The sequence below is a fragment of the Rhinolophus sinicus genome, linkage group LG05 (assembly GCF_036562045.2).
Source record: "Rhinolophus sinicus isolate RSC01 linkage group LG05, ASM3656204v1, whole genome shotgun sequence".
In the NCBI taxonomy this organism is placed as follows: Eukaryota; Metazoa; Chordata; class Mammalia; order Chiroptera; family Rhinolophidae; genus Rhinolophus; species Rhinolophus sinicus.
This window is the reverse complement of record NC_133755.1, coordinates 33171363-33195580: the sequence shown is the minus strand read 5'-3', so window position 1 is coordinate 33195580 and position 24218 is coordinate 33171363. Positions and strand designations below refer to the sequence as shown.

The 24218-nt window shown below is 39.8% G+C and overlaps 1 long non-coding RNA gene across 1 annotated transcript in view; it reads left to right on the top strand.

Annotated features, from left to right (window-relative positions):
* Positions 1-24218, top strand: part of LOC109456352 (uncharacterized) — a 282160-nt gene that overhangs the window by 107214 nt on the left and 150728 nt on the right. The window contains exons 4-5 of the long non-coding RNA XR_012496351.1: positions 5417-5476; positions 8965-9068. This is a non-coding gene — a long non-coding RNA (uncharacterized LOC109456352). The remainder of the gene's footprint in view (positions 1-5416; positions 5477-8964; positions 9069-24218) is intronic.

The window sequence follows — 24218 nt, the reverse complement described above, 5'->3', positions numbered from 1 at the left end:
GGTTTCCTGAGAGGCAGGCCTGGGGAGCAGGAAGCTCAGCTCGACAGCTCTGCAGTCACCCTGGAAGGCCTGGATTAATTTACACGTCTCCCCAAATGCCTGAAGCCTTCACTCAGCCCATTCTGCGTGCTGCCTTTCATGTACTGCCTCATACTGTTCTTTCTCTGAGGTCATTGTTCAGCCTGTACCTCTGGACTTCAGCTCCCCGAAGGCAGGGCCCGTGTCTCCTCTCACACGCAGTGTAGCCCCGGCCTGCAGTAAGGTGCTCAAGGGAAGCACTCCAGAAATTTGATTTTGTAAGAGTAATATTTGGATCTGGCTGAAAAATAGTCCCACTCCCAAGAGGTTTTATTTCTTTGGTCGTGGTCTCTGTACCTTCAATTATGCTTATACTACTGTTCTGATTCATGAACCTCATGTGTTGTCTGTTGACTTGCTGCTGTGTGAGATGGAGACTCAGCTCATTTATATACGCTGCCCCTTCCGACTACCCCTGCACCCCTCCTCCCAACGTTCATTTCGCCACTGGCTGCCTTTTTTACTTCAGGCAATGGACTTGGACCTCCATTTATTGTTCGGTTAGACAGTATCTCTTGACTTCCTTGTTTTGCTGGGAGGTTAATTATGGCCAGCCTTTCCCTCCTCCTCTTTACTCCCCACCCCTTTCTATTCTTCTATCTCTGCCAAGATCGATCAGATTAACATCATCAAGTTTGGGTAACGTTTACATTCTGTTCTGCAACCAGATTGTCTTCAGTGGTTTGCCAGTTGGTTCATTCATTCAGTCAATAAATATTTATTGAATTCCCGCTATGTGCCAAGCACTGTTCTAGGCACTAGAAACATAGAAACGAATACAATAAGCAACACCCTTCATGAAGCCTTTCTTCCAGTAAGGGGGGAGAATAGGAAAATATATATGTTATGTTAGATGATGATATGTTCTAAGGAGGACCACAAAGCAGGCACGGGGAGAGGCAGCTACCTGAGCGCACCCATGTATATACACGCAGCCACAGTGGCCCGAATGCAGTGAAGATGTCTGGAGGCAGAAGGGGTAGGAAGTGCAATGGTGCTGAGGTGGGAATATGCCTACTTCGTTGAAGAAACTGAAAGGAAGCTTAATGAGGTGGAGGGAAAGTAATAGGAGATGAAGTCAGAGGAGTGATCAGGGAGAGAAGAGAGAGATGAGAGAAAGAGAGAGAGAGACAGAGAGAGAGAGAGAGAACCATACTTGTGCGGCTTGAGTAGATCTGTGTAGCCATTCTGAGTGACATGGTATAACTGCATTTTATCATGGGCACTCAGGCTGCCGTGCTGAGGAGAGACTGTAGAAGACCATGGATGGAAGTAGGGAGACCAATGAGATTCTCCTAACCAATTCTCCTAATTCTCTGACACCAACAGAGTGTCCAGCAATTCATTTAACTTGGGCGCTAAGTACCTGGAGTTAGCACAGGCACCACAGGTTAAGGGTTCAGCCCCACAAGACTGCCCCGCTCCAGATGCCAGTCGCCAATAGAGTACCCAGTGTACCGTAACCTCCCCAACTTAGTTTCGATAATTGCCTAGAGCAACTCACAGAACTTAGGAAAGCTCTTTACTTACTAGTACCAGTTTACTATAAAAGATACAACTCAGGAACAGCCAAATGGAAGAGATGCATAGAACCAAGCATGAAGTTAAAAAAAGGCACAGAGCTCTCATGCACACCCTAGGAATGGCACTCTTCCAGCAATTTGACATTTTCGCTAACCCAGAAGCTCCCCAAAAACCATCATTTAGAGGTTTTTATGAAAGTTCCATTACATATGATAAGTCATTGACCATAGTGATGAAACTCAATCTCCAGCTTCTTACCTCTCCCCAGAAGTTGTACAGTGGAGGTGGGGTGGAGCAAGGTGGCAGGGTGAGGGCGTGTGTTTGAAAATTCCAACTCTCTAATCATGGCTGGGTCTTTCTGTTGGCCAGCCCCCATCCTGAAGCTATCTAGAGGACCCCCTTCCCCTTTCATTAATCGTTACCATAAACTCAGATCTGGTTGAAAGGGGCTCATTATGAATAGCAAGAGACACTCTTACTACTCAGGAAATCCAAGAGTTTTAGGAGCTCTGTGCCAGGAACTGGGGACAAAGACCTAATAGGTTTTCTTTTTTATAATACTACACTATGGTTCCAATGTCATGGTCCTTTGGGTTACTCAAGGGAGAAGGTTCCTAGTAAGAAGTCCTCATGGATTCTTTGTCAAAACCATACTACCTTTTAGCTTGTTTCACACTGTTTTTGAATAGATAGTATATTCATATGATTCCAAACCAAAAATGATATATCAGCTATATGGTGAAAAGTCTTTCACTTACACCTATCCCATTTGCTTCATGTTTAGACCACGCCTTTTTTTTGGGGGGGGTACTGTTTTTAATTCTAGTTTCTGCTTTTTTTCTGGAGTTTCTGAATTGCATTTCTTTTTGTGGCAAGAAAAGCACATGCATTTTTCACTATATATCAAAGAGTTTGTAGTTTCTTATTCCTTTTATCTATTGCTTAGAATAATTCCACTTATATGAGGTGTGTAAAGTAGTCACATTCATAGAAATAGAGAGTAGAATGGTATTTCCCAGGGCCTGGGGGTGGGGATGGGGGGTGAGGGGTAAAGGAGAGTTGTTGTTTAATGGATATATAGTTTCAGGTTTGCAAGATGAAAAAAATCTGGTGATTGGTTGCACAACAATGTTTTTGAATAGATAGTATATTCATATACTTAACACTACTGAACTGCACACTTAGAAATGCTTAAGATGGTAAATTTTATGTTATGTGTAATTGAAGGGGTTTAGAAGGAACCTTTCCAAAATGTGCCACTTTGGCATGTGGACTGTTTTAAGCTAAAGGCAATCAAGAACCAGCAGATTCAAGAAAAATGTTTACCTCTCTCTGAACTACTTAAAGCGTTCTGATAGGGGGCCTGGCCTAGAAAGGGAGCTATTACCAGAGGTGACTATTTTATCTGAATGATTCTTATCCCATACATTAGCTCAGGATGGCATATAAACCCCAACTGCCTGACTTGTTCTGGAACCTCATATTCTTAGGGAACCCCATACATACATAATTACATGTTTTCCTCCTGTTAATCTGCTGGATGTCAGTTTAATTATTAAACTAGCCAAAAGAACCTATAAGGGTAGAAAAAAATATTTTCTTCCTCAACATAATTTACCACAATTAAAAATAAAGTTCTAAAAATGGTTAAACAAAACAAAACAAAACAAAACAAAAGTTTTACTAGCCTCCATTAATTTCTGTGGAAGTTAGGACTCTAGATTTGGATAATAATTATAATTATGATAAAATTGCATCTATTAATTATTGAGCATTCACTTACCCTGTTTCCCCGAAAATAAGACCTAGCCAGACCATCGGCTCTAATGCATCTTTTGAAGCGAAAATTAATAGAAGACCCGGTCTTATATTATAGTAAAATAAGACAGAGTCTTCTATTAATTTTTGCTCCAAAATATGCATTAGAGCCGATAGTCCAGCTAGGTCTTATTTTCGGGGAAACACAGTAGTTGCAGTAGCTCAGGAAGTCCTTAACACAATTCCCTGAGGTAGAGATTATCATCCCTATGTTAAGATAAAATGAATCACGAATGTGCCAGGGCCATCAAATGGCCCCCCATACTTCCAGATTGCTAGCCGATTTAGGTGGCAATAGGGAGCAGAAGAAAGAGAGCCAGATTAGCAATTAGTAGTTTAGGCATGTTGCTTAACTTCAGTGAGCCCCTCTGGATCAGAGATTCGAGGAACTCGAGGAATTTCTAGGGGTTCCTCTGGATCAGAGATTCGAGGAACCCCCCTCCCACCCAAAAAGTCACCTTTTTGGGAATAGAGAGGTCAGGTGGACAGAGCTCAAAGCCTGCCTTTCCTCCCCTCTGAACCAAAGCAGTTCACATTTTTGTTTTTCATTTTGGATTTTCACCTCGAACAATGGGTTCTGCTGCTAAAAAGAAATTTGGAAATCATTGGATTAGATTATTTCTAAGATGCCTCTGAGCTCACACTTTATACCGCAAATGAATCTCCCTGTACCTTGCATCTCTAGACTTGTAGTTTCAGCTACGTAATTTGCAGGGCCCAGAGCAAAATGAAAATGCAGGGCCCCTTGCTCATAAAGCAGTAAAAAAATAAGTGTCATTAAAGGCACTAAAACATAAAATTTCTTCCTTACTTCTGTTTTCTTTCTCTCAATTTGTCGTGTGTTTTTATTTGCTGTTTTATGTCATTCTAAGAAAAAGTAAATTTTTAAATTATTAGCAAAAATTTACCATTCATCTTTATATTGGGTAATAGTATTTCAAATACAAATATAAGAGCATTTAACTCTTATGGAAAAAATCACTAAAATTATATAATCTGTATTTCATAGCTCATGCATGTGTATGTATTTTCTTATAAGCACAGTGGAAGCAACACAGCACATATGAATAACTAACTCAGCTGTTTTTATTTCACATCTACATATGCATACACTCTACCAACACTCTCTACCTTCTGCTGATTAATAAGAAAGGACTGAAAAGAAGAGGAGCTGTGGGTTGCCCTATCTTTCCCTTTCCTTCTGTATCCTTCTGTATTGTTTTAGCAATAGTGGTTACCAAATACAGGGAAATAGCAGGAGTAAGAAAAGACATAATTGGCTTGCCCAGTGATTGGTGTTTCTTTGGCTATTGCCTTCTTTTTTGCATTCAGAGCAAGTTCTGATAGTCTCTTGGAGTTGTCAGCACCCGTTTATTTAGTTGTAGACATAACACACTTACCTTGTATTTGCTTTGAGTTTCACTGAGCTCCCACTCATTGTGGGTCCCCTGGAATTCTGTGCTCGGGAGACATTGTGAACGCCATATGCAGAGGAAGTAGTAAGGAACAACAGTGGGCATGCGTATTGTATATTTCCTCTGTTCACATACATGCTCCATTGTCCCATTAAACTTCATTTAAGAATACAAGCTCAAAGATAAACTTATTAAGAAATTCAAAACCAAGAGCGAAGAAAGCATTAGAGCCCATATGTGGAGCCCTTCTGAGGAAGGGTCCTGTGTGACGGCGCAGGCTGCACTCCCTGAGTCTGGACCTATGGGTGGGGATGCGGCATGAACATTTTAATAGGCAAGTTCTTTCTTTGGCTGTGTCAATGTTTCAGAAAGTAGAAAGACTTGTAAGAAATGGAAACGGTTACAGGAGGCATTACTGCTGTTCACCGATATCCAGTTCTCTTCTCCTTCTAGGCTCAACACATCTTAAACAATGTCCACGTGACTTTGGTTAATAAAATGTGCATAAAATTACATGTGTCTTCTGGGCAGAAGCGTTTAAGAGCTGGTGTGGGATCGTTATCTCCCTTTTCCCACCACAGGGACCAGCAATATCCAGAAGATGGAGTTTCCACCAGCCTGAGTCCCAGAGTGAGAATAAGGTAAATTAGAGCCCCCACCCTCCCACTAGCCTTCCCTCTGACTCAGAGGGGACATATAGCAAGAGCAAGAAATAAACCTTTGCCATAAAGATTTTGGAGTTGTTGGCTATTGCCCAAATTAATACCGTGGTAGTACTGTGTCCCCCCACACACACCCCATCCTCTGGCATGCAGCATTCATAAGTATACCACAGCTTAATGTTCTCTTTGGAATAGCCATAAAATGTATATTTAAAAATGAAAATCTATTGCTTTTTTTTAAAGGTGACAGTTTTTTTTCTTGAAATAGGAGAAATGACCTTTGGTAAATTTTGTGGGTATTAGTTGAGAATTTAATCATCATTACTTTTTATGTGTGTGTTGTTCGAAGGGCAAAACACAAGGGTAAAGTTCTAAAGGTTGAACCTAATTTTCTTTTGTATCCAGGGATCTCCACTGATAGTCCAGAGTCCCTGTAATACCCTAGAGTCCGTAATTCATGCTACCGGGCAAAGCCTTTTCCTTTCAGCAAACTTTGATGAATAGAGAGGGTGATAACTCTACTGAATCTTCTCCCTGGCCACACCTCCAGTCTGAAGTGATCAGGAAAGGTGTTGTCCCTCACAAGGGTACAAAGAGAAACAAAAGACCTGAACCCCCAGGACTTACATAACCTCTATATACTTGACATTCTTCCAAAGACATCACATATATGGTGACTTTACAATTCATATTAAACTCCTATTCTTTCTCTGATCTCTGAAAAGAAAACTCTCGTGGGGAAAGCTATTTATAAGGAAAGAACATGGAAAACTTGTTTTAAAAGCAACTATAAAACTGGCATCAGAGATATTCAATGGATCCTTTTGAATTCAAAATTAATGTTCTAAGGAGAGGAAAAGCCAATGAAGGTAAAGGTCTGAGCAGCAAATTAACAAATGTCCTGGTTGGTCTTCATATTTGATGTCTGATAAATTTCAATGAATTAAGTCTCCAATTTCTTTCTTAGAGCAAATATGAAATCTGTTCTCTACAGACTTTAACAGATGGGAAAGAAATATATTGAACTCTGTAAAATGCTAACTCTGAGATCCAGTTATTTGAAGTCTCATAAAATTCCTAGTAAACTCCGTATGTCTGGAAATGCCTGGTCACTGGCATTTGTAGACTTACTGTTTTCTGGTTTGACTATCTTTGGGTGACCCTGAAGTTTCATTACAGGTAGGAGCTTGTCATTTTGTGACAGCAGAGATGTGAATAAGTTGCCACCAGGGTGGGATACCTGAGCTGCTGCACTAACCCAGGAGGTGTGCTCAGCCTGCTGCCCGGCAACCCCGCCTCCGTGCTGCCTGCTCTTCTCCAGCAACTGCATGTGCAGTAAATCCACGAGGGATAAAAATTCCTCGTGTGTGTGTGTGTGTGTGTGTGTGTGTGTGTGTGTGTAAAGAGTCCTGCAAAGATAGTTTCTAGTCCTAATGTTGTTAAAAAAAAAAAAGGTTTAAAAAATCTAAGAAAGTGATTGTTCTTAGCCAGAAAATAATTTTGAAGTAATTATAGCCCATTGTCAAAATCTCTTCCATTTGAGGTTGATGATGTGATGAGTCTCCCATATTCTCTCTCTCTCTCTCTCTCTCTCTCTCTCTCTCTCTCTCTCTCTCTCTCTCTTTCTCTCAGAGAGAGAGATTGGTTTGTGAGACTGTTTTAGCAACTTCCAGGACAGGGCACAACTACTTTTCAAGTGAGAAATAAAACAAAACTTCAGTGACATGTGAAAAACCTTTAAATAGTAATTGAGGAAATGCACTGGAAATAATTTCCTTTCTCAGAAATGGGACTTGGGATTCAGGAGAAGATCTGTAGAGGCATGCCTATGAAGCAATTGGTGATGTAGTTTCTGCTGCAGCCAAAACACCAAAAATAAAAGTTGGTTTGACAATCTGCAAAATGTGACACTCGGCTTCAGCTGACCCTCCTCTCAAACTGAAGAAATTCATACTGGAAACGTGCCCTAGCATAGAGATGTTTAACTCACAAGAAGTCTGCTTACATTCAAAGGCAATTACTTTGGTTTGGAAATGCATGTGTCATCTTTATGCCAAGAACTTGAAAGAGTTGCAAAGGACACAAAAGGCAGTTGTCAATCATGTTGCTCTTTAAAGAAGTACTTAACATTTAGAACGCCTTCCAGGGTGGGTCCTTGGCTTTCTGCTTTCATACTGTATCTTCTTCTACAGTCCCCTTTCCACACCTCTTCCAACGCCGGTGCTGGAAAATCACTCAGAAGGACAGGACGACCCTGCTAACCTCCTGTGACTTGTCATTCTGCTCTGTCCACAACACTTTGAACAGCCACAATTACATTGTCTCATCAGTATAGACTGGATTTTGCAGTTTCAGACCATGTTTACAATTAATGTTACTTTAGTCATTATGCAAGTAGGATAAGTTTACTTCAATTTATTTATCTTAATAGTTTTCTAAGACTCTAACCCTATATTTAGAAAACTCTTTAAAAGTTCAAAGGAATTTAAAACTCTAGTAGTAATTTTCTGTAATTGAGTAAGAAATTATATCTTGTGGCAGTATTTTAGAAATTTGGTTATTCACAACAAATTCATGACTTTAGGTGTCCTGACAAATATCAAGGGCCTATATTTTCTGTTTATACAATTAACCATTTACACATAGTTACTTTGCTTCATTCTGTATAATGTAAAAACTATTCTCAGTTTAAATAATGTGTGATTTTCAAGTAACAAAAAGATTTACAAAGATGCAATGAGAGAAAGAGTGAATATGTCAACCGGCTCTGCTGCTGTGTGCCCCTAAGCCCAGCTGAACACAAGGGACTTGAAAATGAAGTCATTGTTTGAGAGTTAATGTTATAAAGAAAACAAATATTAGATTGGACTTCTGAAGAAGCTGACTTAAAACACAGACTGTTTCCTAATTGAAAATCAGAAACTACCTGGAACTCTTAATAAAGGATTGCCCAAAAGTCAAAAAAGAAAAGATGTCCATTTCTAGCAGTAAGGTAAACTAGGTAACCTGGTCAACCCTTCAGGTGAAAACAAATTTGCATGTATCTTTTTAAATACATTAGTGATCTAGCAAAAAAATAAAAAATACTCAGGCCATAAACTAAGTGAAAAAGAGTAAAAGAACCCAGACATGTAAGCTGAGCAATAAAACTGAGTTTTTCTCAGAAACTCATAGACACAGACAATAGTCTAGTGGTTACTAGAGGGTAAGGGGGTTGGGGGGTGGGAGATAAGGGTAAGGGGGATCAAATATATGGTGATGGAAGGAGAACTGACTCTGGGTGGTGAACACACAATGGGATTTATAGATGATGTAATACAGAATTGTACACCTGAAATCTATGTAATTTTACTAACAATTGTCACCCCAATAAATTTAAAAAATAAATTTAAAAAAAGAAACTGAATTTTTCTGAGGGCATTTGCTGAACAGGGTAAACTTGATCTTTGGTTTTTATGGCTTTGTAGGTACTGGACATAAGAGACAAAGTCCAGGGACCCCAGGGGTTGGCAGGACATCTGTGACGAGACCTAATGAAACTGTGACATTAAAAGCCTCATCATTACTAGAGGTATGAGGAGCGATACGTTCATTTGTTCTCATTCTTTCTTTTATAAAATAATGAAGATATTTAAGGTTATAAATTTTTTTTGAGTACAACTTTAGCCATTTTCCATAGATTTTATTATAAATTGCTATCCTTTTGTTAATGTCTAAATAAATTGTGATCTCAGGTTTTATTTCCTCTTTGTTTCAGAGGATATTTTGAAAAGCATTCTTTAATTTTGAAGTGGTAAAGCGTTTCTGTTTTGTTATGTTTCTATATTCTTCTGTTGATTTCCAGCTTAATTGAATTGTGGGCAGAGAATGTGGCCTGTAAAATCTTTATGTTCTGGAATCTATTAAGATGTTCTTTGAGCCAAGTACATGATCAATTTTTATGGATCTTCCATAAGCAGTTGAAAAGAATGTGTTTTCTCTGTTTATAGAAACCTTGTGTAAACAGGGATAACGTTTATGCTTTAAATGCTTTCAATGAATGTGCTTTTCTCTTTTACATTTCCATATGTGTGTTCTTACACTCCCCAGAGTAATCTCTTGCCTTAGGTAGGAATTCGGACAGTTACAGCAGGAATAAAAAGAGAAAGTGGTATTCAGCTTTTGATCGCCAAAATAGAGCTTTTACAATCTAAAGTAAAACAATATTCTTAGAAATCATGCTTTCACCAGAGAAAAGGATTTTCTAAATTCCCTACATTTCATTAGCATTTCCAAGCCTAGGCCATGGAGATTTGCATGCTGAATTTAAAGTAAACCATGAGTAGATAAAACTAAGTGTGTGAAGCCTTTGCTAGAAAAGTATTGGAAGAAGGAAAAGCTCCGTGCTCTGACCACCTTCCTCCAGGCTGAAATCGAGGATGGAGTGATTCTAAGGGTAATGGTACTGGTGCTGGTGGTAGAGCATTGTGGTGGCAAGTACTATATGTCAGGAAACTCGGGCTCAGAGTGGGCTTGTGCCTGTCCCTGCACTTGGAACTCCTCAGACTGTCTGCCACATAGAGTGGCCTCCTCTCCATCTTGTGGACAAGCGCCAGACTGTGACAATATCAGCATGGCACCATGGTGAAATTAGGCAGAGAGAGCACAAGTGGGCCCTTGCCTCCCTCAACAAGGGTGCAGTGTGAAAGAGAGTCAGAAGTTCCCACATAACCCCCAGGGTGGGTGGCTGGCTTCTAGAGTGAGGGTTAAGCTGACCCCTCCACAGAGGCTGCAGGTGGACCAAGGTAGGGATCTGATGCTGGTTTGATTTGGAGGAGTGCATGCAGTGAGTACCAGATCCGAAGGAGGGGTGCTGGGGCCTGCCTGGGCCCAGAGAAGGATGATAAGGCTACGTAGGCACTGGATGCCTCCTAAGCAGGTGGAGCAGGGACATCATTGCAGAAATGCAGTGACTCGGAAGGCAGCCCCAGGTCCTGCCCACACAGATCCAAGACCCCTCTGCTGCAAAACAGACAGCCTTTTGTGAGTGGTGGGGACTGGAAGGAGAAATCTGAAACTCTTGAGTATGTACCCAAAAGAGGCGAAAGATGGAAGAGTGACTGAGATACCATTAATTAGCAAACATGAGTAGTACTCCTTTTAGTGCCCAGTCAGGAAGAGCGTGTAAGGAAGATTGGACCATTATAAGAAATAAAGAAGCTACCGGTATTTTGTTTTGTTTTTCACATATCCAAGGAGTTGTGGGTGCAAATGTGTAACTTCATTACCAAGTTGTCTGTCTCGCATCAAATTTGTTGCTTATTCAAGTTCTGTTTATCTCGTATTTATTTTTTGTCAGTTTGAGCTGCTAAATTCTTAAAGAGGAATATTACCCCCTCCTTCATTTGATAGTAGTTTTTATCAAGTTCTTCTGTTTCTGAGCATTTTGCCATAAATGTTTTGCTGTGCTGATGTTTGATAAGAAGAAATGTTGTATTTTGTTTGACGGGCTCTATTATTTATCCTTATAAAATGTTCATTTCTGTTACATTTAATGTTTTTTGGCTTTGCAGTCTGTATTATTAGATAACTTAGGCACTCCTGCTTACTCTGTGTATTAGGGCTGCCATACAAAATAACAAAAACTTGGTGGCTTAAAACCACAGAAATTTATTGTCTAACAGTTCTGGAGGCCGGAAGTTTGAAAACAAGGTGTCAACAGGGCCGTACTGCCTCTGATGGCGCTAGGGGAGAATCCTTCTTTGCCAGTTCTAGTTTCTAGTGTTTGTTGGCAATCCTTGGCATTCCTTGGCTTGTAGATGCATCCCTCTAATCACATGGCCATCTTTCCCTGGCTGTCTTTACACTGTCTTCCTCTGTGCATGTCTGCATCTGTGTCCAGATTTCAGCTTTCTGTAAGGACACCAGTCGTATTGGATTAGGGCCCACTGTAATGACTTTAAGTTGGTTCCCTCTATAAAGAAAGACTCTATTTACAAATAAGGTCACAATCTGAGGTACCAAGTAAGGTATGCTCTGAGGATTAGGACTTCAACCTATCTTTTTTTTTTTTTTTGAGGGGACAGGATTCAAGCCGGAACACTTTGTGTCTGCATGATCTATTTTCTTTGTTTTCAAGTTTTAGTATTTTGTTACTGGTACATTTCTTTTAGAAAGAAAATGTTTCAGAGTCTTTATTTTTATAGGGAGTTCATCTCATTTATATGAATTCAATGCTTTCATCTTACATTACATCTATTAATATAGTTTACTATGGTTCCTCTTTTTTCCCTTTTCTTAATTTTGCTGGGTTGATCAACTGATAACTGATTCTTACCACTCAGATGAAACTATTTGAACACTTAATTTTTCACTTCTTTCATTCTCTCTCCCACCCCATTTCTGTTTTTCCTTTTTCCTTAAACTAGTATAAAACTTAGTTTAAGATTATTTTTACATCTTTCCTTATAGAATGATTCTTCTATTTTCAAGAATATTTTCTTAATCCTGCAATCACATTCATATCATCCATTTAAATTTAACTATAAATTGTGCTTAATTTATGGCTTACCACTGTTGCTTAGTGTGTGTGTGTGTGTGTGTGTGTGTGTGTGTAACCTATTTTGAAATCTTTGTTCTGAATTTAATTTTTATTTAGTTGAAGTATTTCTCAAGCAATTTCTTCAATAAGAGCATATGTTCATAAATTTTCTGTGCCATTGTATGTCGGAAAAAAGTCTATCTTTTGCTTTCATTACAATGATGACTTGGCTCAGAATAGGACTCTTAATTTGTGGTCTTTTTTTTTCCAAGTGTCTGTAAATGTTTCACTATCCCTAGAATCAAGTAATGCAGATGAGGAATCTAAACCTGGCTTGAGTATCTTCATTTAGGCAGGCACATCACTGTCTGAAAGCTTATAAGATTCCCTCTTTATCCCTGGGGTATAGAAATTTCACTATGATGTGGTCAGATTTGTTTCTTTTTCTTGAATTCTGTCCACCACTTTCTGAGCCTTTTCAATCTGAAAACTTTTTTAGTTCAGTAAAGTTTTTTTTCTGTTTCTTCTTTCATAATTGCATCTTCTCCATTCTTTCCCCCCCCCCCCCACTGGAACTTTTATGATTCCCATTTAAGAACTTTCGGATATGCCTTCTATGGATCACCCTTTTACTCCTAATTTCCCTTTTTATTTTTTGTAATCTTGCTTTGGAGATAGTGTCTCCAATTACATGTTCAGATCAATCATATTCCTTTCTGCAGTGTCTGTTTTCTTTTTTGTCTCTCTTGAATTTTTTGTTAACTTTTTATTTTGATGTAATATTTAAAGTATAGAAAAGTTGCAAGAATAATAAAAGATATTCCTTTACCACTTGTTTACATTTTGCTTCATTTTCTGTGCAATTTTTAAGTGAGGAATCATGTTTTAAACTTCTGTTTATCAGAGGTGCTTTATAGTACCATCATGAATGAAAATTTATTTGATTACATTTTGTAATTGATCACGTGAGAAAGAAAGTTGGTGGGAGAATAATATCTAGTGATCTGACGTTTTATTAAACTTTCATATTAATCCTAGGTTTTTTAGTTAATTCTTTTTGTTGCCTCAGTAGGTGATCATATCAACTGCAAACAACAATTTTATATCTTTCTTTCCTATAATTGAATCTCCTAGTTTGTTTTTGTATGTTATTGTTTTGACAAGGGCTGTCAGAATAATGTTGAATAACACCCATGATCTTCCTGGTCTTGTTCCAGATCTTAATGGGCTTTCCAAAAAAATTGAGGAATGTCACTTGTAGTTCACCATAAAGCATGATATTTGCTGCTGGTTTTTGAAAAATGCCCCTTCTCAACTTGACAAAGTTCCATGTCATTCTAGTTTAAGAGTTTTGATTAATAATAGATGTTAAATTTTATCAAATCTCTTTTCTGTACCTATCATACTGAGCACATAGTTTTTCTCAGGTAACCCATTACTATCGTGAACTACATTAATAAATTTCCTAATTTTGAGCCATCTTCTATTCTGGCAATAATGCTAATTGCTCACAGAATATTCATCTTTTTAACATGTTATTACATTTAATTTCCTATAATTAATTAGGATTTGTATATCTATATCTTATGTGATACTGATATTTCCCCCCAATACATATCCTAGTTTTACTGTCAGTTATGTAAACTTCCCATCTGTTGCTATGCCCTTAATCACATTTTAAATAAAATAAGAATATGTGATGATAAAGTTTTAAGGGCTTAATCAACCTCTTAAAGGCTAAAACTAGAAAGATAAATAAAAATTAATGATAATAAACAAATTTCCTCTACTTTTTTCTCTTTGTTGAACAGAATCTTTAAACATATCAGCTGACTTTAAAGCATCAGTTGCTCAGGGCCTCATAGACAGAGAACTAAGGATGAAGCATAGTCATTTCAGAAGTGTCAAAAACTTAGCTTTACATAGTACTTGAAATTTTATGTAGCTGATAAAGCCAAATAGTACTAAAATTGATATTAAAAAAACCCCACCAATCGCTGTCCTCACTGCCCCTGCCTCCCTAACCCCCAAAGGCATCCACTTGGTGTTTCTTCTATTGTCACTATATTTCCAAATAATAAATGTATACAGCTCTCTCTTGATTCATCAATTTATATATAATCTATTGTTTTGCTATTATGATAACAGAAAACTTTCACGTAGTTTCTACTCTTCCCCATTCTCTCAAAATATTTATATCTTTTTAATCCATAGTCATTTTATGTTAAATAAATCTTGCATACTGCTGAGTGATATACGCTTCTTACATTGCCTTTCTTACAAGATACTTTGATTTTCTTGTCCTTATTCGTTGCTTCATGTTTTCATTTGCTTCATTTTCCCTGAACCTGTTGCTAAGTCTTCCAATATTTCCCAGTAGCTCTGCAGCGTGCCTCTCACTTCAGTTTCCCACAGTCTGTCCTGTTGGACAAGCTACCCTTCCTTCCACATTTCTCCTGCAGAGCTGCTCTGACTTGCTCCTGGTGGGCAGCACAGCTTTCAGCCTTGGAATCCCGTGAGTACTTTCCTGCCCTTGGGTGCTGGGCTTTGTGTTGCCATGTCTTCGTTTCCTGATTTAGTCCCTCTTTTTGATGAAATACATATACCAGCAGCTTCCTGAGAAAGGCCATTTGAGAGCGAAAAGTTCTGAGATTTTGTATGTCTGGAAATATCTGTATTATATCCTCATGCTCGATTTGCCAGCACCTGACATTCTAAGTGAAAATTAATTTTGTGGGCATTATTCCTTTTCCTTCTGGCTTCCAATGTTACTACTGCTACGTCACCGTTGTTATTTTCCTATTCCCAATGTGTTGTGTGTGATTGTTTTTTCTCTCTGGGAACTTTCAGGATATTCTTGTTGTCTCTGGTAAGAATAAGTAATATTGTAAATAACCGTGTGTGCAGAGACTATTCTTCCCACTTTGTATGTTATTCAGCCATCTGGTCCTCAAACAACCCCATGAGGTTGTTGATAATTATGCACATTTTACAGAAGTAGAAACCATGACACAGAGAGATTAGGTTATCTTCCTAAGGACACACAGCTAGTAGTCAGTGAACCCAGGATTTATATCCAATCCGACTCTACAATCCATGCTCTTAACCACGATTCTTAGCTTCTCCAAGAGGGCAGAAGTAAGTAAAGGGACTTCCCACTAATCCAGAGTTTCAGGCACCAGATCCAAATGGTACAGATTAACACCACATGGAGTTTGGGTTCTTAACCTATGCACAAAATCAACACTAATTATGAAGCAGTGGCTATCTATACTACAGAGCCTTAGACATTTCTTAACAGAAACCAGTCAGTAGCACTTTTTACAGCCAGCAGGCAGGGAGTTTCAAAGGCAGGACAGGTATAATTTTCAGCTCGGTCTCATACCATTTACAGCCAAAGAGGAGGCTTGCAGAGGGTGAGTCATTGTCTGCAAGGCTGAACCAGCACCACTCTGGTTAGTAGCAATCACGCCTCTATGTGACGTGTTGGAGTGTCTTGTACCCAGATGCTGCCCAGTGTTCATGCCCTTATCTTCTATAACTACTGCAGTCATAGTGACTTTCCTCTTCTTACCTCCTGCAATACCACTGTAGATGCTGGTTATAGGCACATGATCGATCTCTGTTGTGTGATATTCTTTGTATTGTTTATTAACTTTTCACATTTATGTTTCTCAGTTAGACTGTGGGCAGAATTATCTTATATGTCTTCTAACTTGTCGTGGTGACAAAGAAATGACACATATATATGTGTGTGTATATATATATAGAGATATAAATATGAAGATGTATCCATATTTGTGTGTGTGTGTGCACATGCTGTTTAAAGGCTTTTTTTCATAAAGGTAATCTATCTTCATGTTAAAAAATTAATATAGTGCAGAAGAGTAGAAAATGAAAGCTAAATTATCTCAATTCTTGTGTCTCCCCTTTCATCTCCTGCCTTCTCACTGTCTATTTCCACTCCACAGAAATAACTACGGTTACTCATGTGGCTCTTTCCAGAAATTTTCTATGCAAATAATAGCGTTTTCTATTACATAATAATATGTATATTATATATATATATATTTATCATAAATGGAATCAAGTTTCACATACAGTTCTGAAACTTGGCAATTTCACTTGTTATATTCTTAACATCTTTCTGTAGGTACAAATTTTTTCCTTTTTAAACAGCTGTGTGTTATGAATGAATCAATTTTACTAACCAATCATCTATTAATGGGCACATAAGTCCTGTCTAGGTTGGGATTTTTTGTTGTTTGTTTTTGTTTTGCTATTACAATCAATGTTACAATGAATTCCTTGTAAAAACATGTTTAACCACTTATGCAAGTATGTTTATCAATAAATTCATGGAAGTGGAACTTCCGGATCAAAGGGCATATGCATTTAAAATTGTGATAAGTATAGCCACATTTATTTCCACATGCCAAATTATGCTACTATAAACAGTGTCTGACAGGGCCTATTTTCCGCCACATCATATCCAATTTCAAATCTTTTTAATGTTTTAATTTTCAAAGCTTTCTAATGTTCCCTTATCTAACATGGGAAAAATTTGCATCTCTTTGCTATTTCAGTTTCTCTAATGATGATTGAAATTGAGCATCTTTTCAGATATTTGTTGGCTAGTCATCTCTTTTGCAGTGAACTGATTTTCATATCCTCTGGCCATTTTCTACTGGGCTGTTCATTGGTTGTTTTTTTCGGTTTGGGTTTTGTTTGATTTGTAAGAGGATTTTTTTGTTTGGTTTTGGTATACTAATGAAATTAGTTCATTATCTGTTATGTGGGTTGCCAATATTTTCCCTGGTTTGTTATCTACCTTTTAACCCAGTTTTTTGGTCTGTCTTTTAACTTTGTTACTTTTTGTGTGTGTGGATATGGGGATGTATATGAATTAAAGCATCTGAAAAGAGGAGAGGATTGTTTAAAGCCCCTAAGCACTTTGGAGTGGAAAGGATTAGGGAGCAGGAAAAGACAGAAGGGAACTTTCCAAGCTCTGTTGCTCATGTGCATTTTTTTTTCCTTCCACAAAAGTCGTAAGTCTTACAGAGCATCCAGGAAACAATCATTATCTAAATGTGAAACTCCTGTTAATACACTTTTTAGTGAAACAGAAAAAGACAATAAAAAATAAGAAATACATTATTAGATAAAAGGTAGCTTCTCCTGCCCCACCCCCAAAGATTATGAGTTCTCCAGGGTTGGATGACAAATTAATATGCAACTTGTCCAAGCCAACTCTTTCTGCCAGCTTAATTGTCATCAGCCACCATAATTTATTAACAGTGAGGTGAGAAAAGACATGAATCAGCTTAATGTGATATAAGTAGGGCGTTGCCATAGCAACAAGATGCGGTCTGTTTTCTACTATTTATGTATGGTTTATTTTCTCCAGAGTCTCTAAGTTATTGCTTGAAACAAATGGAATGAGAAACATCTTGTTCTGAACACTATCTCCCGCCCCTCAGTGTGTATGTGTATATAAAACCACATTTTTTTCATGAGAGAAAAACAGAAACACTTGAAATTTTTTAAAATTATGTTTATAGCAACAAAGCTAACTACATAGTGTCCAATCTGCAGAGATTTTGCAGAACTCAGTTTTTTGGTGTGTTTTTTTTTTTTCTTTTTCACCTCTGAGACATGAGGTTCCTCACTGAAACCTCTGGGAGAAGACCCAAAACACAAACTGGAAGCAAACCTAAGGCTAATATTGCTTCTCAAAGAAAACATTCATGTTCTCTATCCAGACTACACGACTGGCTAGAAATAACTCTCCACTCCTAAAAGGAGTGAGCAGACTAAGCCTGGTGACAATTTTTTATTTTATACAATGTCAGAACTTGAGAAGAAAAGTTCAGTCTCTGGAGGAAGCCAGGGCTGAGTCTGTCTGCTGGTGAAGGGCACCATGGATGCCTGAGGCGTCTTAGCCGTGGGTAAGCAGCTCCACTCTTGCCTTAAGTACCCTGCATGGAATAGACACATTTCATGAAGGATCCCCCTAATTTTCCTCATTCTCCACTTTCCCTTCAGATGGTAGAATTTAGAGTGTTAAGGTCAAAGATGGACTTGGCCATCTCCAGGCCACAGACAACATCATGGTTTCAGTTGAGTGGAAAGGGAAACAGTAACAGAGCCCCTCCGTCATCCTCTTTCCTCATTCCAACTCCCAATTTCTATCAGAATTGTCCCCATGCTCTGTAAGGACAGGAAACATAAAACAATGGGGAAATTTAACTCTGTGTCTTCACTCTGCATTAAATGTGAATTAATGTTTGTTTACTTGGCTGTTTTATTTGACTCTTTATATCACTTCGGATGTTTAGCAAAGCTCCTGATCAGATCTTCATGGTCACCATCAGCCTTCTAGAACATGGTTGGGGACTTGAGCTTAAGAAGCTCAAAAATGACCAGTAGCACTCACCTCTCATAAAAATGGCTCCCAGACCTCAGATTCTGACATGCTCACCTTCAGGATCCCCAAATCCCTCACCTCTTCAGACATTCCTCCACTGCTCAGGTCTGGGAAGAATGAAACTGTGGGAGAGGAGAGTGTTATAACTGCTTCCAGGACACCTTTTGGTGTCTGGGAAAGCCCATCTCCCCACCCAATCTTCTGCTGGAAGGAGGGGACAAGATATAGGATGTCATACAGAAAGTGAGTTCAAGCAATTTTATGTCACCCAGCCTCGTGATCCAGAGGACCTGGATATCACCCTATGATGCCCCCATCATCATTAACCACCATGATTTACCAAGAAAGGGAGCATCGAATTCAGCCCACATTGCAATCATCCTTTGAGGTATTTTCCTTCAAGGGTTGCAGCACTTCCAGTTATACTGAGCAGTGGAGTTCTCTTCTTTTGTTTATTTTTTAGGTATAATTTACATACAGTAAAGTGCACAGCCTAAAGAATTTTTCTTACATGTATCCCTATAACCACCTCCCAGACTAAGATACAGAACACTTCCAACACTTGCAGAAGCTTCCCTGATGCCCCTTTCTAGTCTATACCCCTACAAAGGTACACACTATTCTCATTTCTATCATCATCAATTAGTTTTGCTTGTTCTTGAGCTTTACGTAAATGAAATCCTACAGTATGAACTTTTTTTTTTTTAAAGACTTTATTGGGGAACAGTGTGTACTTCCAGGTCTTTTTTCCAAGTCAAGTTGTTGTCCTTTCAGTCTTAGTTGTGGAGGGCGCAGCTCAGCTCCTGGTCCATTTGCCATTTCTAGTTGCAGGGGGGTGCAGCCCACCATCCCTTGCGGGAGTCGAACCAGCAACCTTGTGGTTGAGAGGATGCGCTCCAGCCAACTGAGCCATCCGGGAGCTCAGCGGCAGCTCAGCTCAAGGTGCCGTGTTCAATCTTAGTTGCAGGGGGCGTTGCCCACCATCCCTTGCAGGACTCGAGGAATTGAACTGGCAACCTTGTGGTTGAGAGCCCACTGGCCCATGTGGGAATCGAACCGGCAGCCTTCAGAGTTAGGAGCACGGAGCTCTAACCGCCTGAGCCACCGGGCCGGCCCAGTATGAACTTTTTTGTATCTGGCTTCTTTTGTTCAACAAACATAATGTCTGTGAAAGTCAACTATGAATGATACTATATGAATGGTTCACTTATTTTTAGCTGTGCACATAGTACTCTATGAATATGTGACATATTTATCCATTCTCCTGACTGATCAACATTTGAGGGTTTCCAGTTTGGGACGATTGTGAATAAAGGTTTATGAATATTCTTATATATCTCTTTTGATGAACGTGTACCATTATATGGAGTTGAATTGCTGAGTGATAATATAGGTTTAGGTGTAGTAGTTAATGTCACATTCCCAAGTGGTTGAGCCGGTTTATAAGTACACTCCGAACACATCCCTGGCAACACTTGGTATAATTAGTCTTTTTAATATTAGCCATTCCGGTGGAGGAGTAGTAGTACCTCATTGTGGCTTTAATTGCATTTTCCTGATAACTAATGATACCGAGTACTTTTTCAAGTGCAGGGCCCTGGGCACTCGGCCACAACGTAAACTGCGCTTGCCCAGCAAGTATCCGAGGGAGTGAAACATTAAATAACAACTAAAATCAGAATGCAGGTGGAGAGACCACTTTTTTGCTTTTTTAACAAGGGACCCCATATTTTTCATTTTGCTCCGGGTCCCACAAATTGTGTGCCTGGATTTTACCCTTGGCCTGCCGAATCCAAATCCTCAGGGTAGGGTCTGGGATTCTGCATGTTCTTCAAGATGCCAACGTGACTACTATGTTCTACAGACTCTGTCCAGTCAGCATACAAATATGCCCAGTTCTTGCAGGGCTCAGCAAACAGGCAAACCAACAAACAAAGCCCCCAATACCAGCTCTCTCTGAAGCTCTTCACTGTGGACTCGAAAGAGTTGTCTCTATGCACTGTCCTCATTTCTCTTCCATCCACCTCTCAGCCCCCTGCAAACCAACCTCAGTTGATACCATTCCATAGCATCTGCTTCTGCCAAAGTCAATAAGTACATTTTAGCCTCAAATCCAAGGGATAGTTTTCAGTTTTTGTAACAGAAACCTCAATTTAGGGTGTTTGCTTATCTCATAATATCTCCTTTAATCGTTCTCTTTGCCAATCAGGATGGACCCCTAGGAGCCCAATTTATACTTTAAGATACTTCCCTCTGGCCATAGATGATTGGACCAGAGGTGATCACCTAAATCTATTCTAGAGCAATCAGTTTCTTTCCCTCTTTCTTTCTCTCTTTGTCTTCCCTTTTTTCTCCCTCTGCCTCTACCTTTCTCTTCTTCCCTCCCTCTTTTCTTCCCTTCTACTCTGTCACCCTCTTTTCTACTTTCTCACAGGAATTGGGATTCTAGTTTAGCCTGGGCAAATCTTTTAACCAGAAAAGCTGTATCGTCAGAACCATAGGGCGAACATCTTCCAGTCCTATGCAGCCTCATGAGCCAAGGAAAGATACCTGCATAAAGACGAGAATGTAGCCGATAGGCGGAGAAATGCTGCAAGCTTGCTGAGAGCTTTAAGTTCTTGCCTGCAGTCCTTCCTGCTCTTGGGTCCTGCTGACACTCCTGTGATCTATCCTCTCTTTCCTCTTATGCTAACTCAAGTTGGTTTCTGTTACCTGCAGCCAAAGAATCCTAATAATACAATCCTTGTTTGTCTCAGCTTCTTGGAAGGGTCGGCTCCCCTCAGTACTCCTCATTTCTTGAGTACTTTCCTTTTTTTACTTGGATGACACCACTCTCCTGGGTTTCCTCCAGTTCCAGTCACATCTTCATAGTCGCCTATGCTGGATCCTTTTCTCCTGCTTCTCTCCTAAATACGGATTCTGTCTCTGCTCCTTTCTCTTTCTCATTTCATCACTGCCAATCTGGCTCTCCATTTATCATCTCTGTGTTGATCGACCCAGCCATCGTCAGTCTCCTGAGTTCTAGATCCACTTATGTCCGCGCTATATTACTTGCATGTCCCACAGGTGTCTCACTCATGAATCCAAACCCAGAGTCCTTATCACGCCCCTCCCAAAGCCTCCTCCTCCTCCTGTGTGCTCTATCTTTGGGAATCGTGCCACCCCACTGTTCTATAAGAAACCTGACCACTATCCCCAATTCCTCCCTCTCCCTCCCTTACATCTGCCATCCCCCAGTCAGCAAACTCCCAGTCCTGTCCATTCAATTTCCTAAATATCTCTTAAATCGACCTCCCTCCATTTCCATTGCCTCTAAGCTACTTTAGTTTATATTCTTTCTCTCCACCTCAATTATGTACTTCCAGTGTTACCTTCATTCTCCCCACCAATCCCAACCCATTCTCTACAGCCAGAACTAACATTGGATGCATTATTCCCTTGCTTCCCATGTTCCCATTTTTTGGGGGGGTTAAAGCCTAGACTCTATAATATGGTTGACAAGACTCTGCACGATCTGCCCTGGCTTGCTCTCTGCATTCTCAGCTCTCCCCATTCTCAGCCTCCAATCACAGGAAATGACTTTCAGTTCCTCCAGAGCACATGCTTTCTCAGTCTTTCATGCCTTTGCACAGGCTGCTCCCACGGCCCCGTCACTCTTCTTCTGACCTTGCTGCCTTTTTCTTAACCTGGTAACTAACTCATCATTCAAGTCTCAGTATTAAAGTCTCTCGTATGGAAGTCTTTCTAGACCCTCACCTCCTATTTGCCCCTATCACACAAACATGCTTCGTTATAATTGCCTGTTTACTGTTCTGCCTCTCCCATTAGATCATAAGCTTTATGAAGGCCCAGCCCACACCCTTACCTGTTAGCATGTGCCTGGCACATGGTAGGGATCCATGTTTGTTGACTGAACAAGTGAATGTTGGAGACTTCAAGTTCTTCAAAACAGATGGAAGCCAGGTTTGGGGATGTGGGAGGGGAAATGAGACTGGAGAGCAAGCAGGGCCCAGGTATGGAGGACATCAAATTTCAGGCAAAAGTTTGGTTTTGGTTCTGTCAGTGAGAGGGAGACTGACAAATTTTCCTTCATGAAATTCACACTGAGTCAAGATAGAAGATAGTCAGTTGCTTTATCTTCCTGCTCCAAGGCACCTCTGTACTTTGGCTTATGCTGATCCCCTGTCTAAATTTCATTCCTGTTTTAATCATGTCTCACTGCTCTCTGAAGTTTTGCCTGATTCATCCAGATGCTTCCTTTCTCCCTAAGATTCTACAACATTCCAAGCCAACACTGCACAGTCTGTTACTTGATTGAATTCTCTGTTTCACTGCCTGCCATCATTTACTGTGCGGGTCACATCATCCTTTTACAAACCAGGATATGGGGGAAGTGTGACTATAAGCAAATGAAAGTGGAAATTTTGTAAACAAACATTGCAAAGAGTATCCAATGAATACTATCGTTCCCAATAATCCTTATTCAGAATAGTTTTGGAACTCCTCTTTGGGAATGGCCTTCAGATCCATTTTATGATCTGTATGAAAAACAGATTTGTTCTTCATTGTGACCCTGAAGTTGTGGCCCCAAACAATATTTACTTAGCTTGCTCACCTACCTTATTTTTCAGGCTCGACTCCAAATGACTTCTATATGGAATTGTAACAGCAGTGTTCAATAAGAAAAGCAGAAGCACTGAGTGATATAGAATGAGGGATTTATTTTATGGATTAGACTTCACACAGTTGTGGGAGCTGGTGAAAATGTCTGTTGCCTCTGCATCTGGTATGTGTCAGAGATCCCTTTAGACCCACAGGGCCAGCAGTCAGGAAGAAAATCTGACATGAAGGCAAACTGGAGCCTACGTGGTCTCGCACTGCCACAATCAATGACGATATGTGTGACCTGCAGAAGGAGCTTTGCCGTGGAGCTGCACCTGTGTCTGGTATCTGACCTAGGAGTCAGAGAAGCTGGAGCAGGCAGTGCAGTATTACCTCCTTTAAGCCCTACTGCTTGCTGCCCTAGGCCCACAAAGGAGCCCCATGGGTCAAAAACAAGGTGTGCAAGCTGAAGCAACACCTGACACCCTACACCCGCCTTCAGGGTATTACTGCTGGTTCAATTCCACTTTGCAAATCTTGCCTGCAAATTCTCTTAAGAGCTGCCTTAACTTAGTACTGTGTAGGGAAGGGCATTCTGGGAAATGTAGCTCAGCTTAGTAGGTGGAGGCAGCAAAACACCAGCACAGTTAGAAAACTCAAGCTGACCTCCAAGGGATGGTTTGCCACTATTGAAAGTAGTCAAAAGCAAATATCCATATAAAAGTTCCCCAAAATGTTGGATATAAGGATAGAATCTTTGGAGTGAGTAGCAAATGTTTCCAAGCTGGTCAGATTGACTTCTTTAAAAAACAAAAGCAAAACAACAAAAAAACAAAGAAAAAAAGTTCATTTGAATATATAACATTCTGGTTTCTTTATAGGGAGAAAAACTATGTTATTTTATAACCATTCCTTCTATTTTCTCTTTTTTTAAATTTTTATTGGGGAATATTGGGGAACAGTGTGTTTTTCCAGGACCCATCAGCTCCATGTCAAGTCATTGTTTTCAATCTAGTTGTGGAGGGCGCAGCTCACTGGCCCATGTGGGAATTAAACCAGCGACCTTGGTGTTACGAGCACTACGCTCTAACCACTGAGCAACCGGCCGCCCTTCCTTCTATTTTCTTCATTTCCTCTTCTGGTTCTCAGATTTACAGATCATTTTGTTGTTA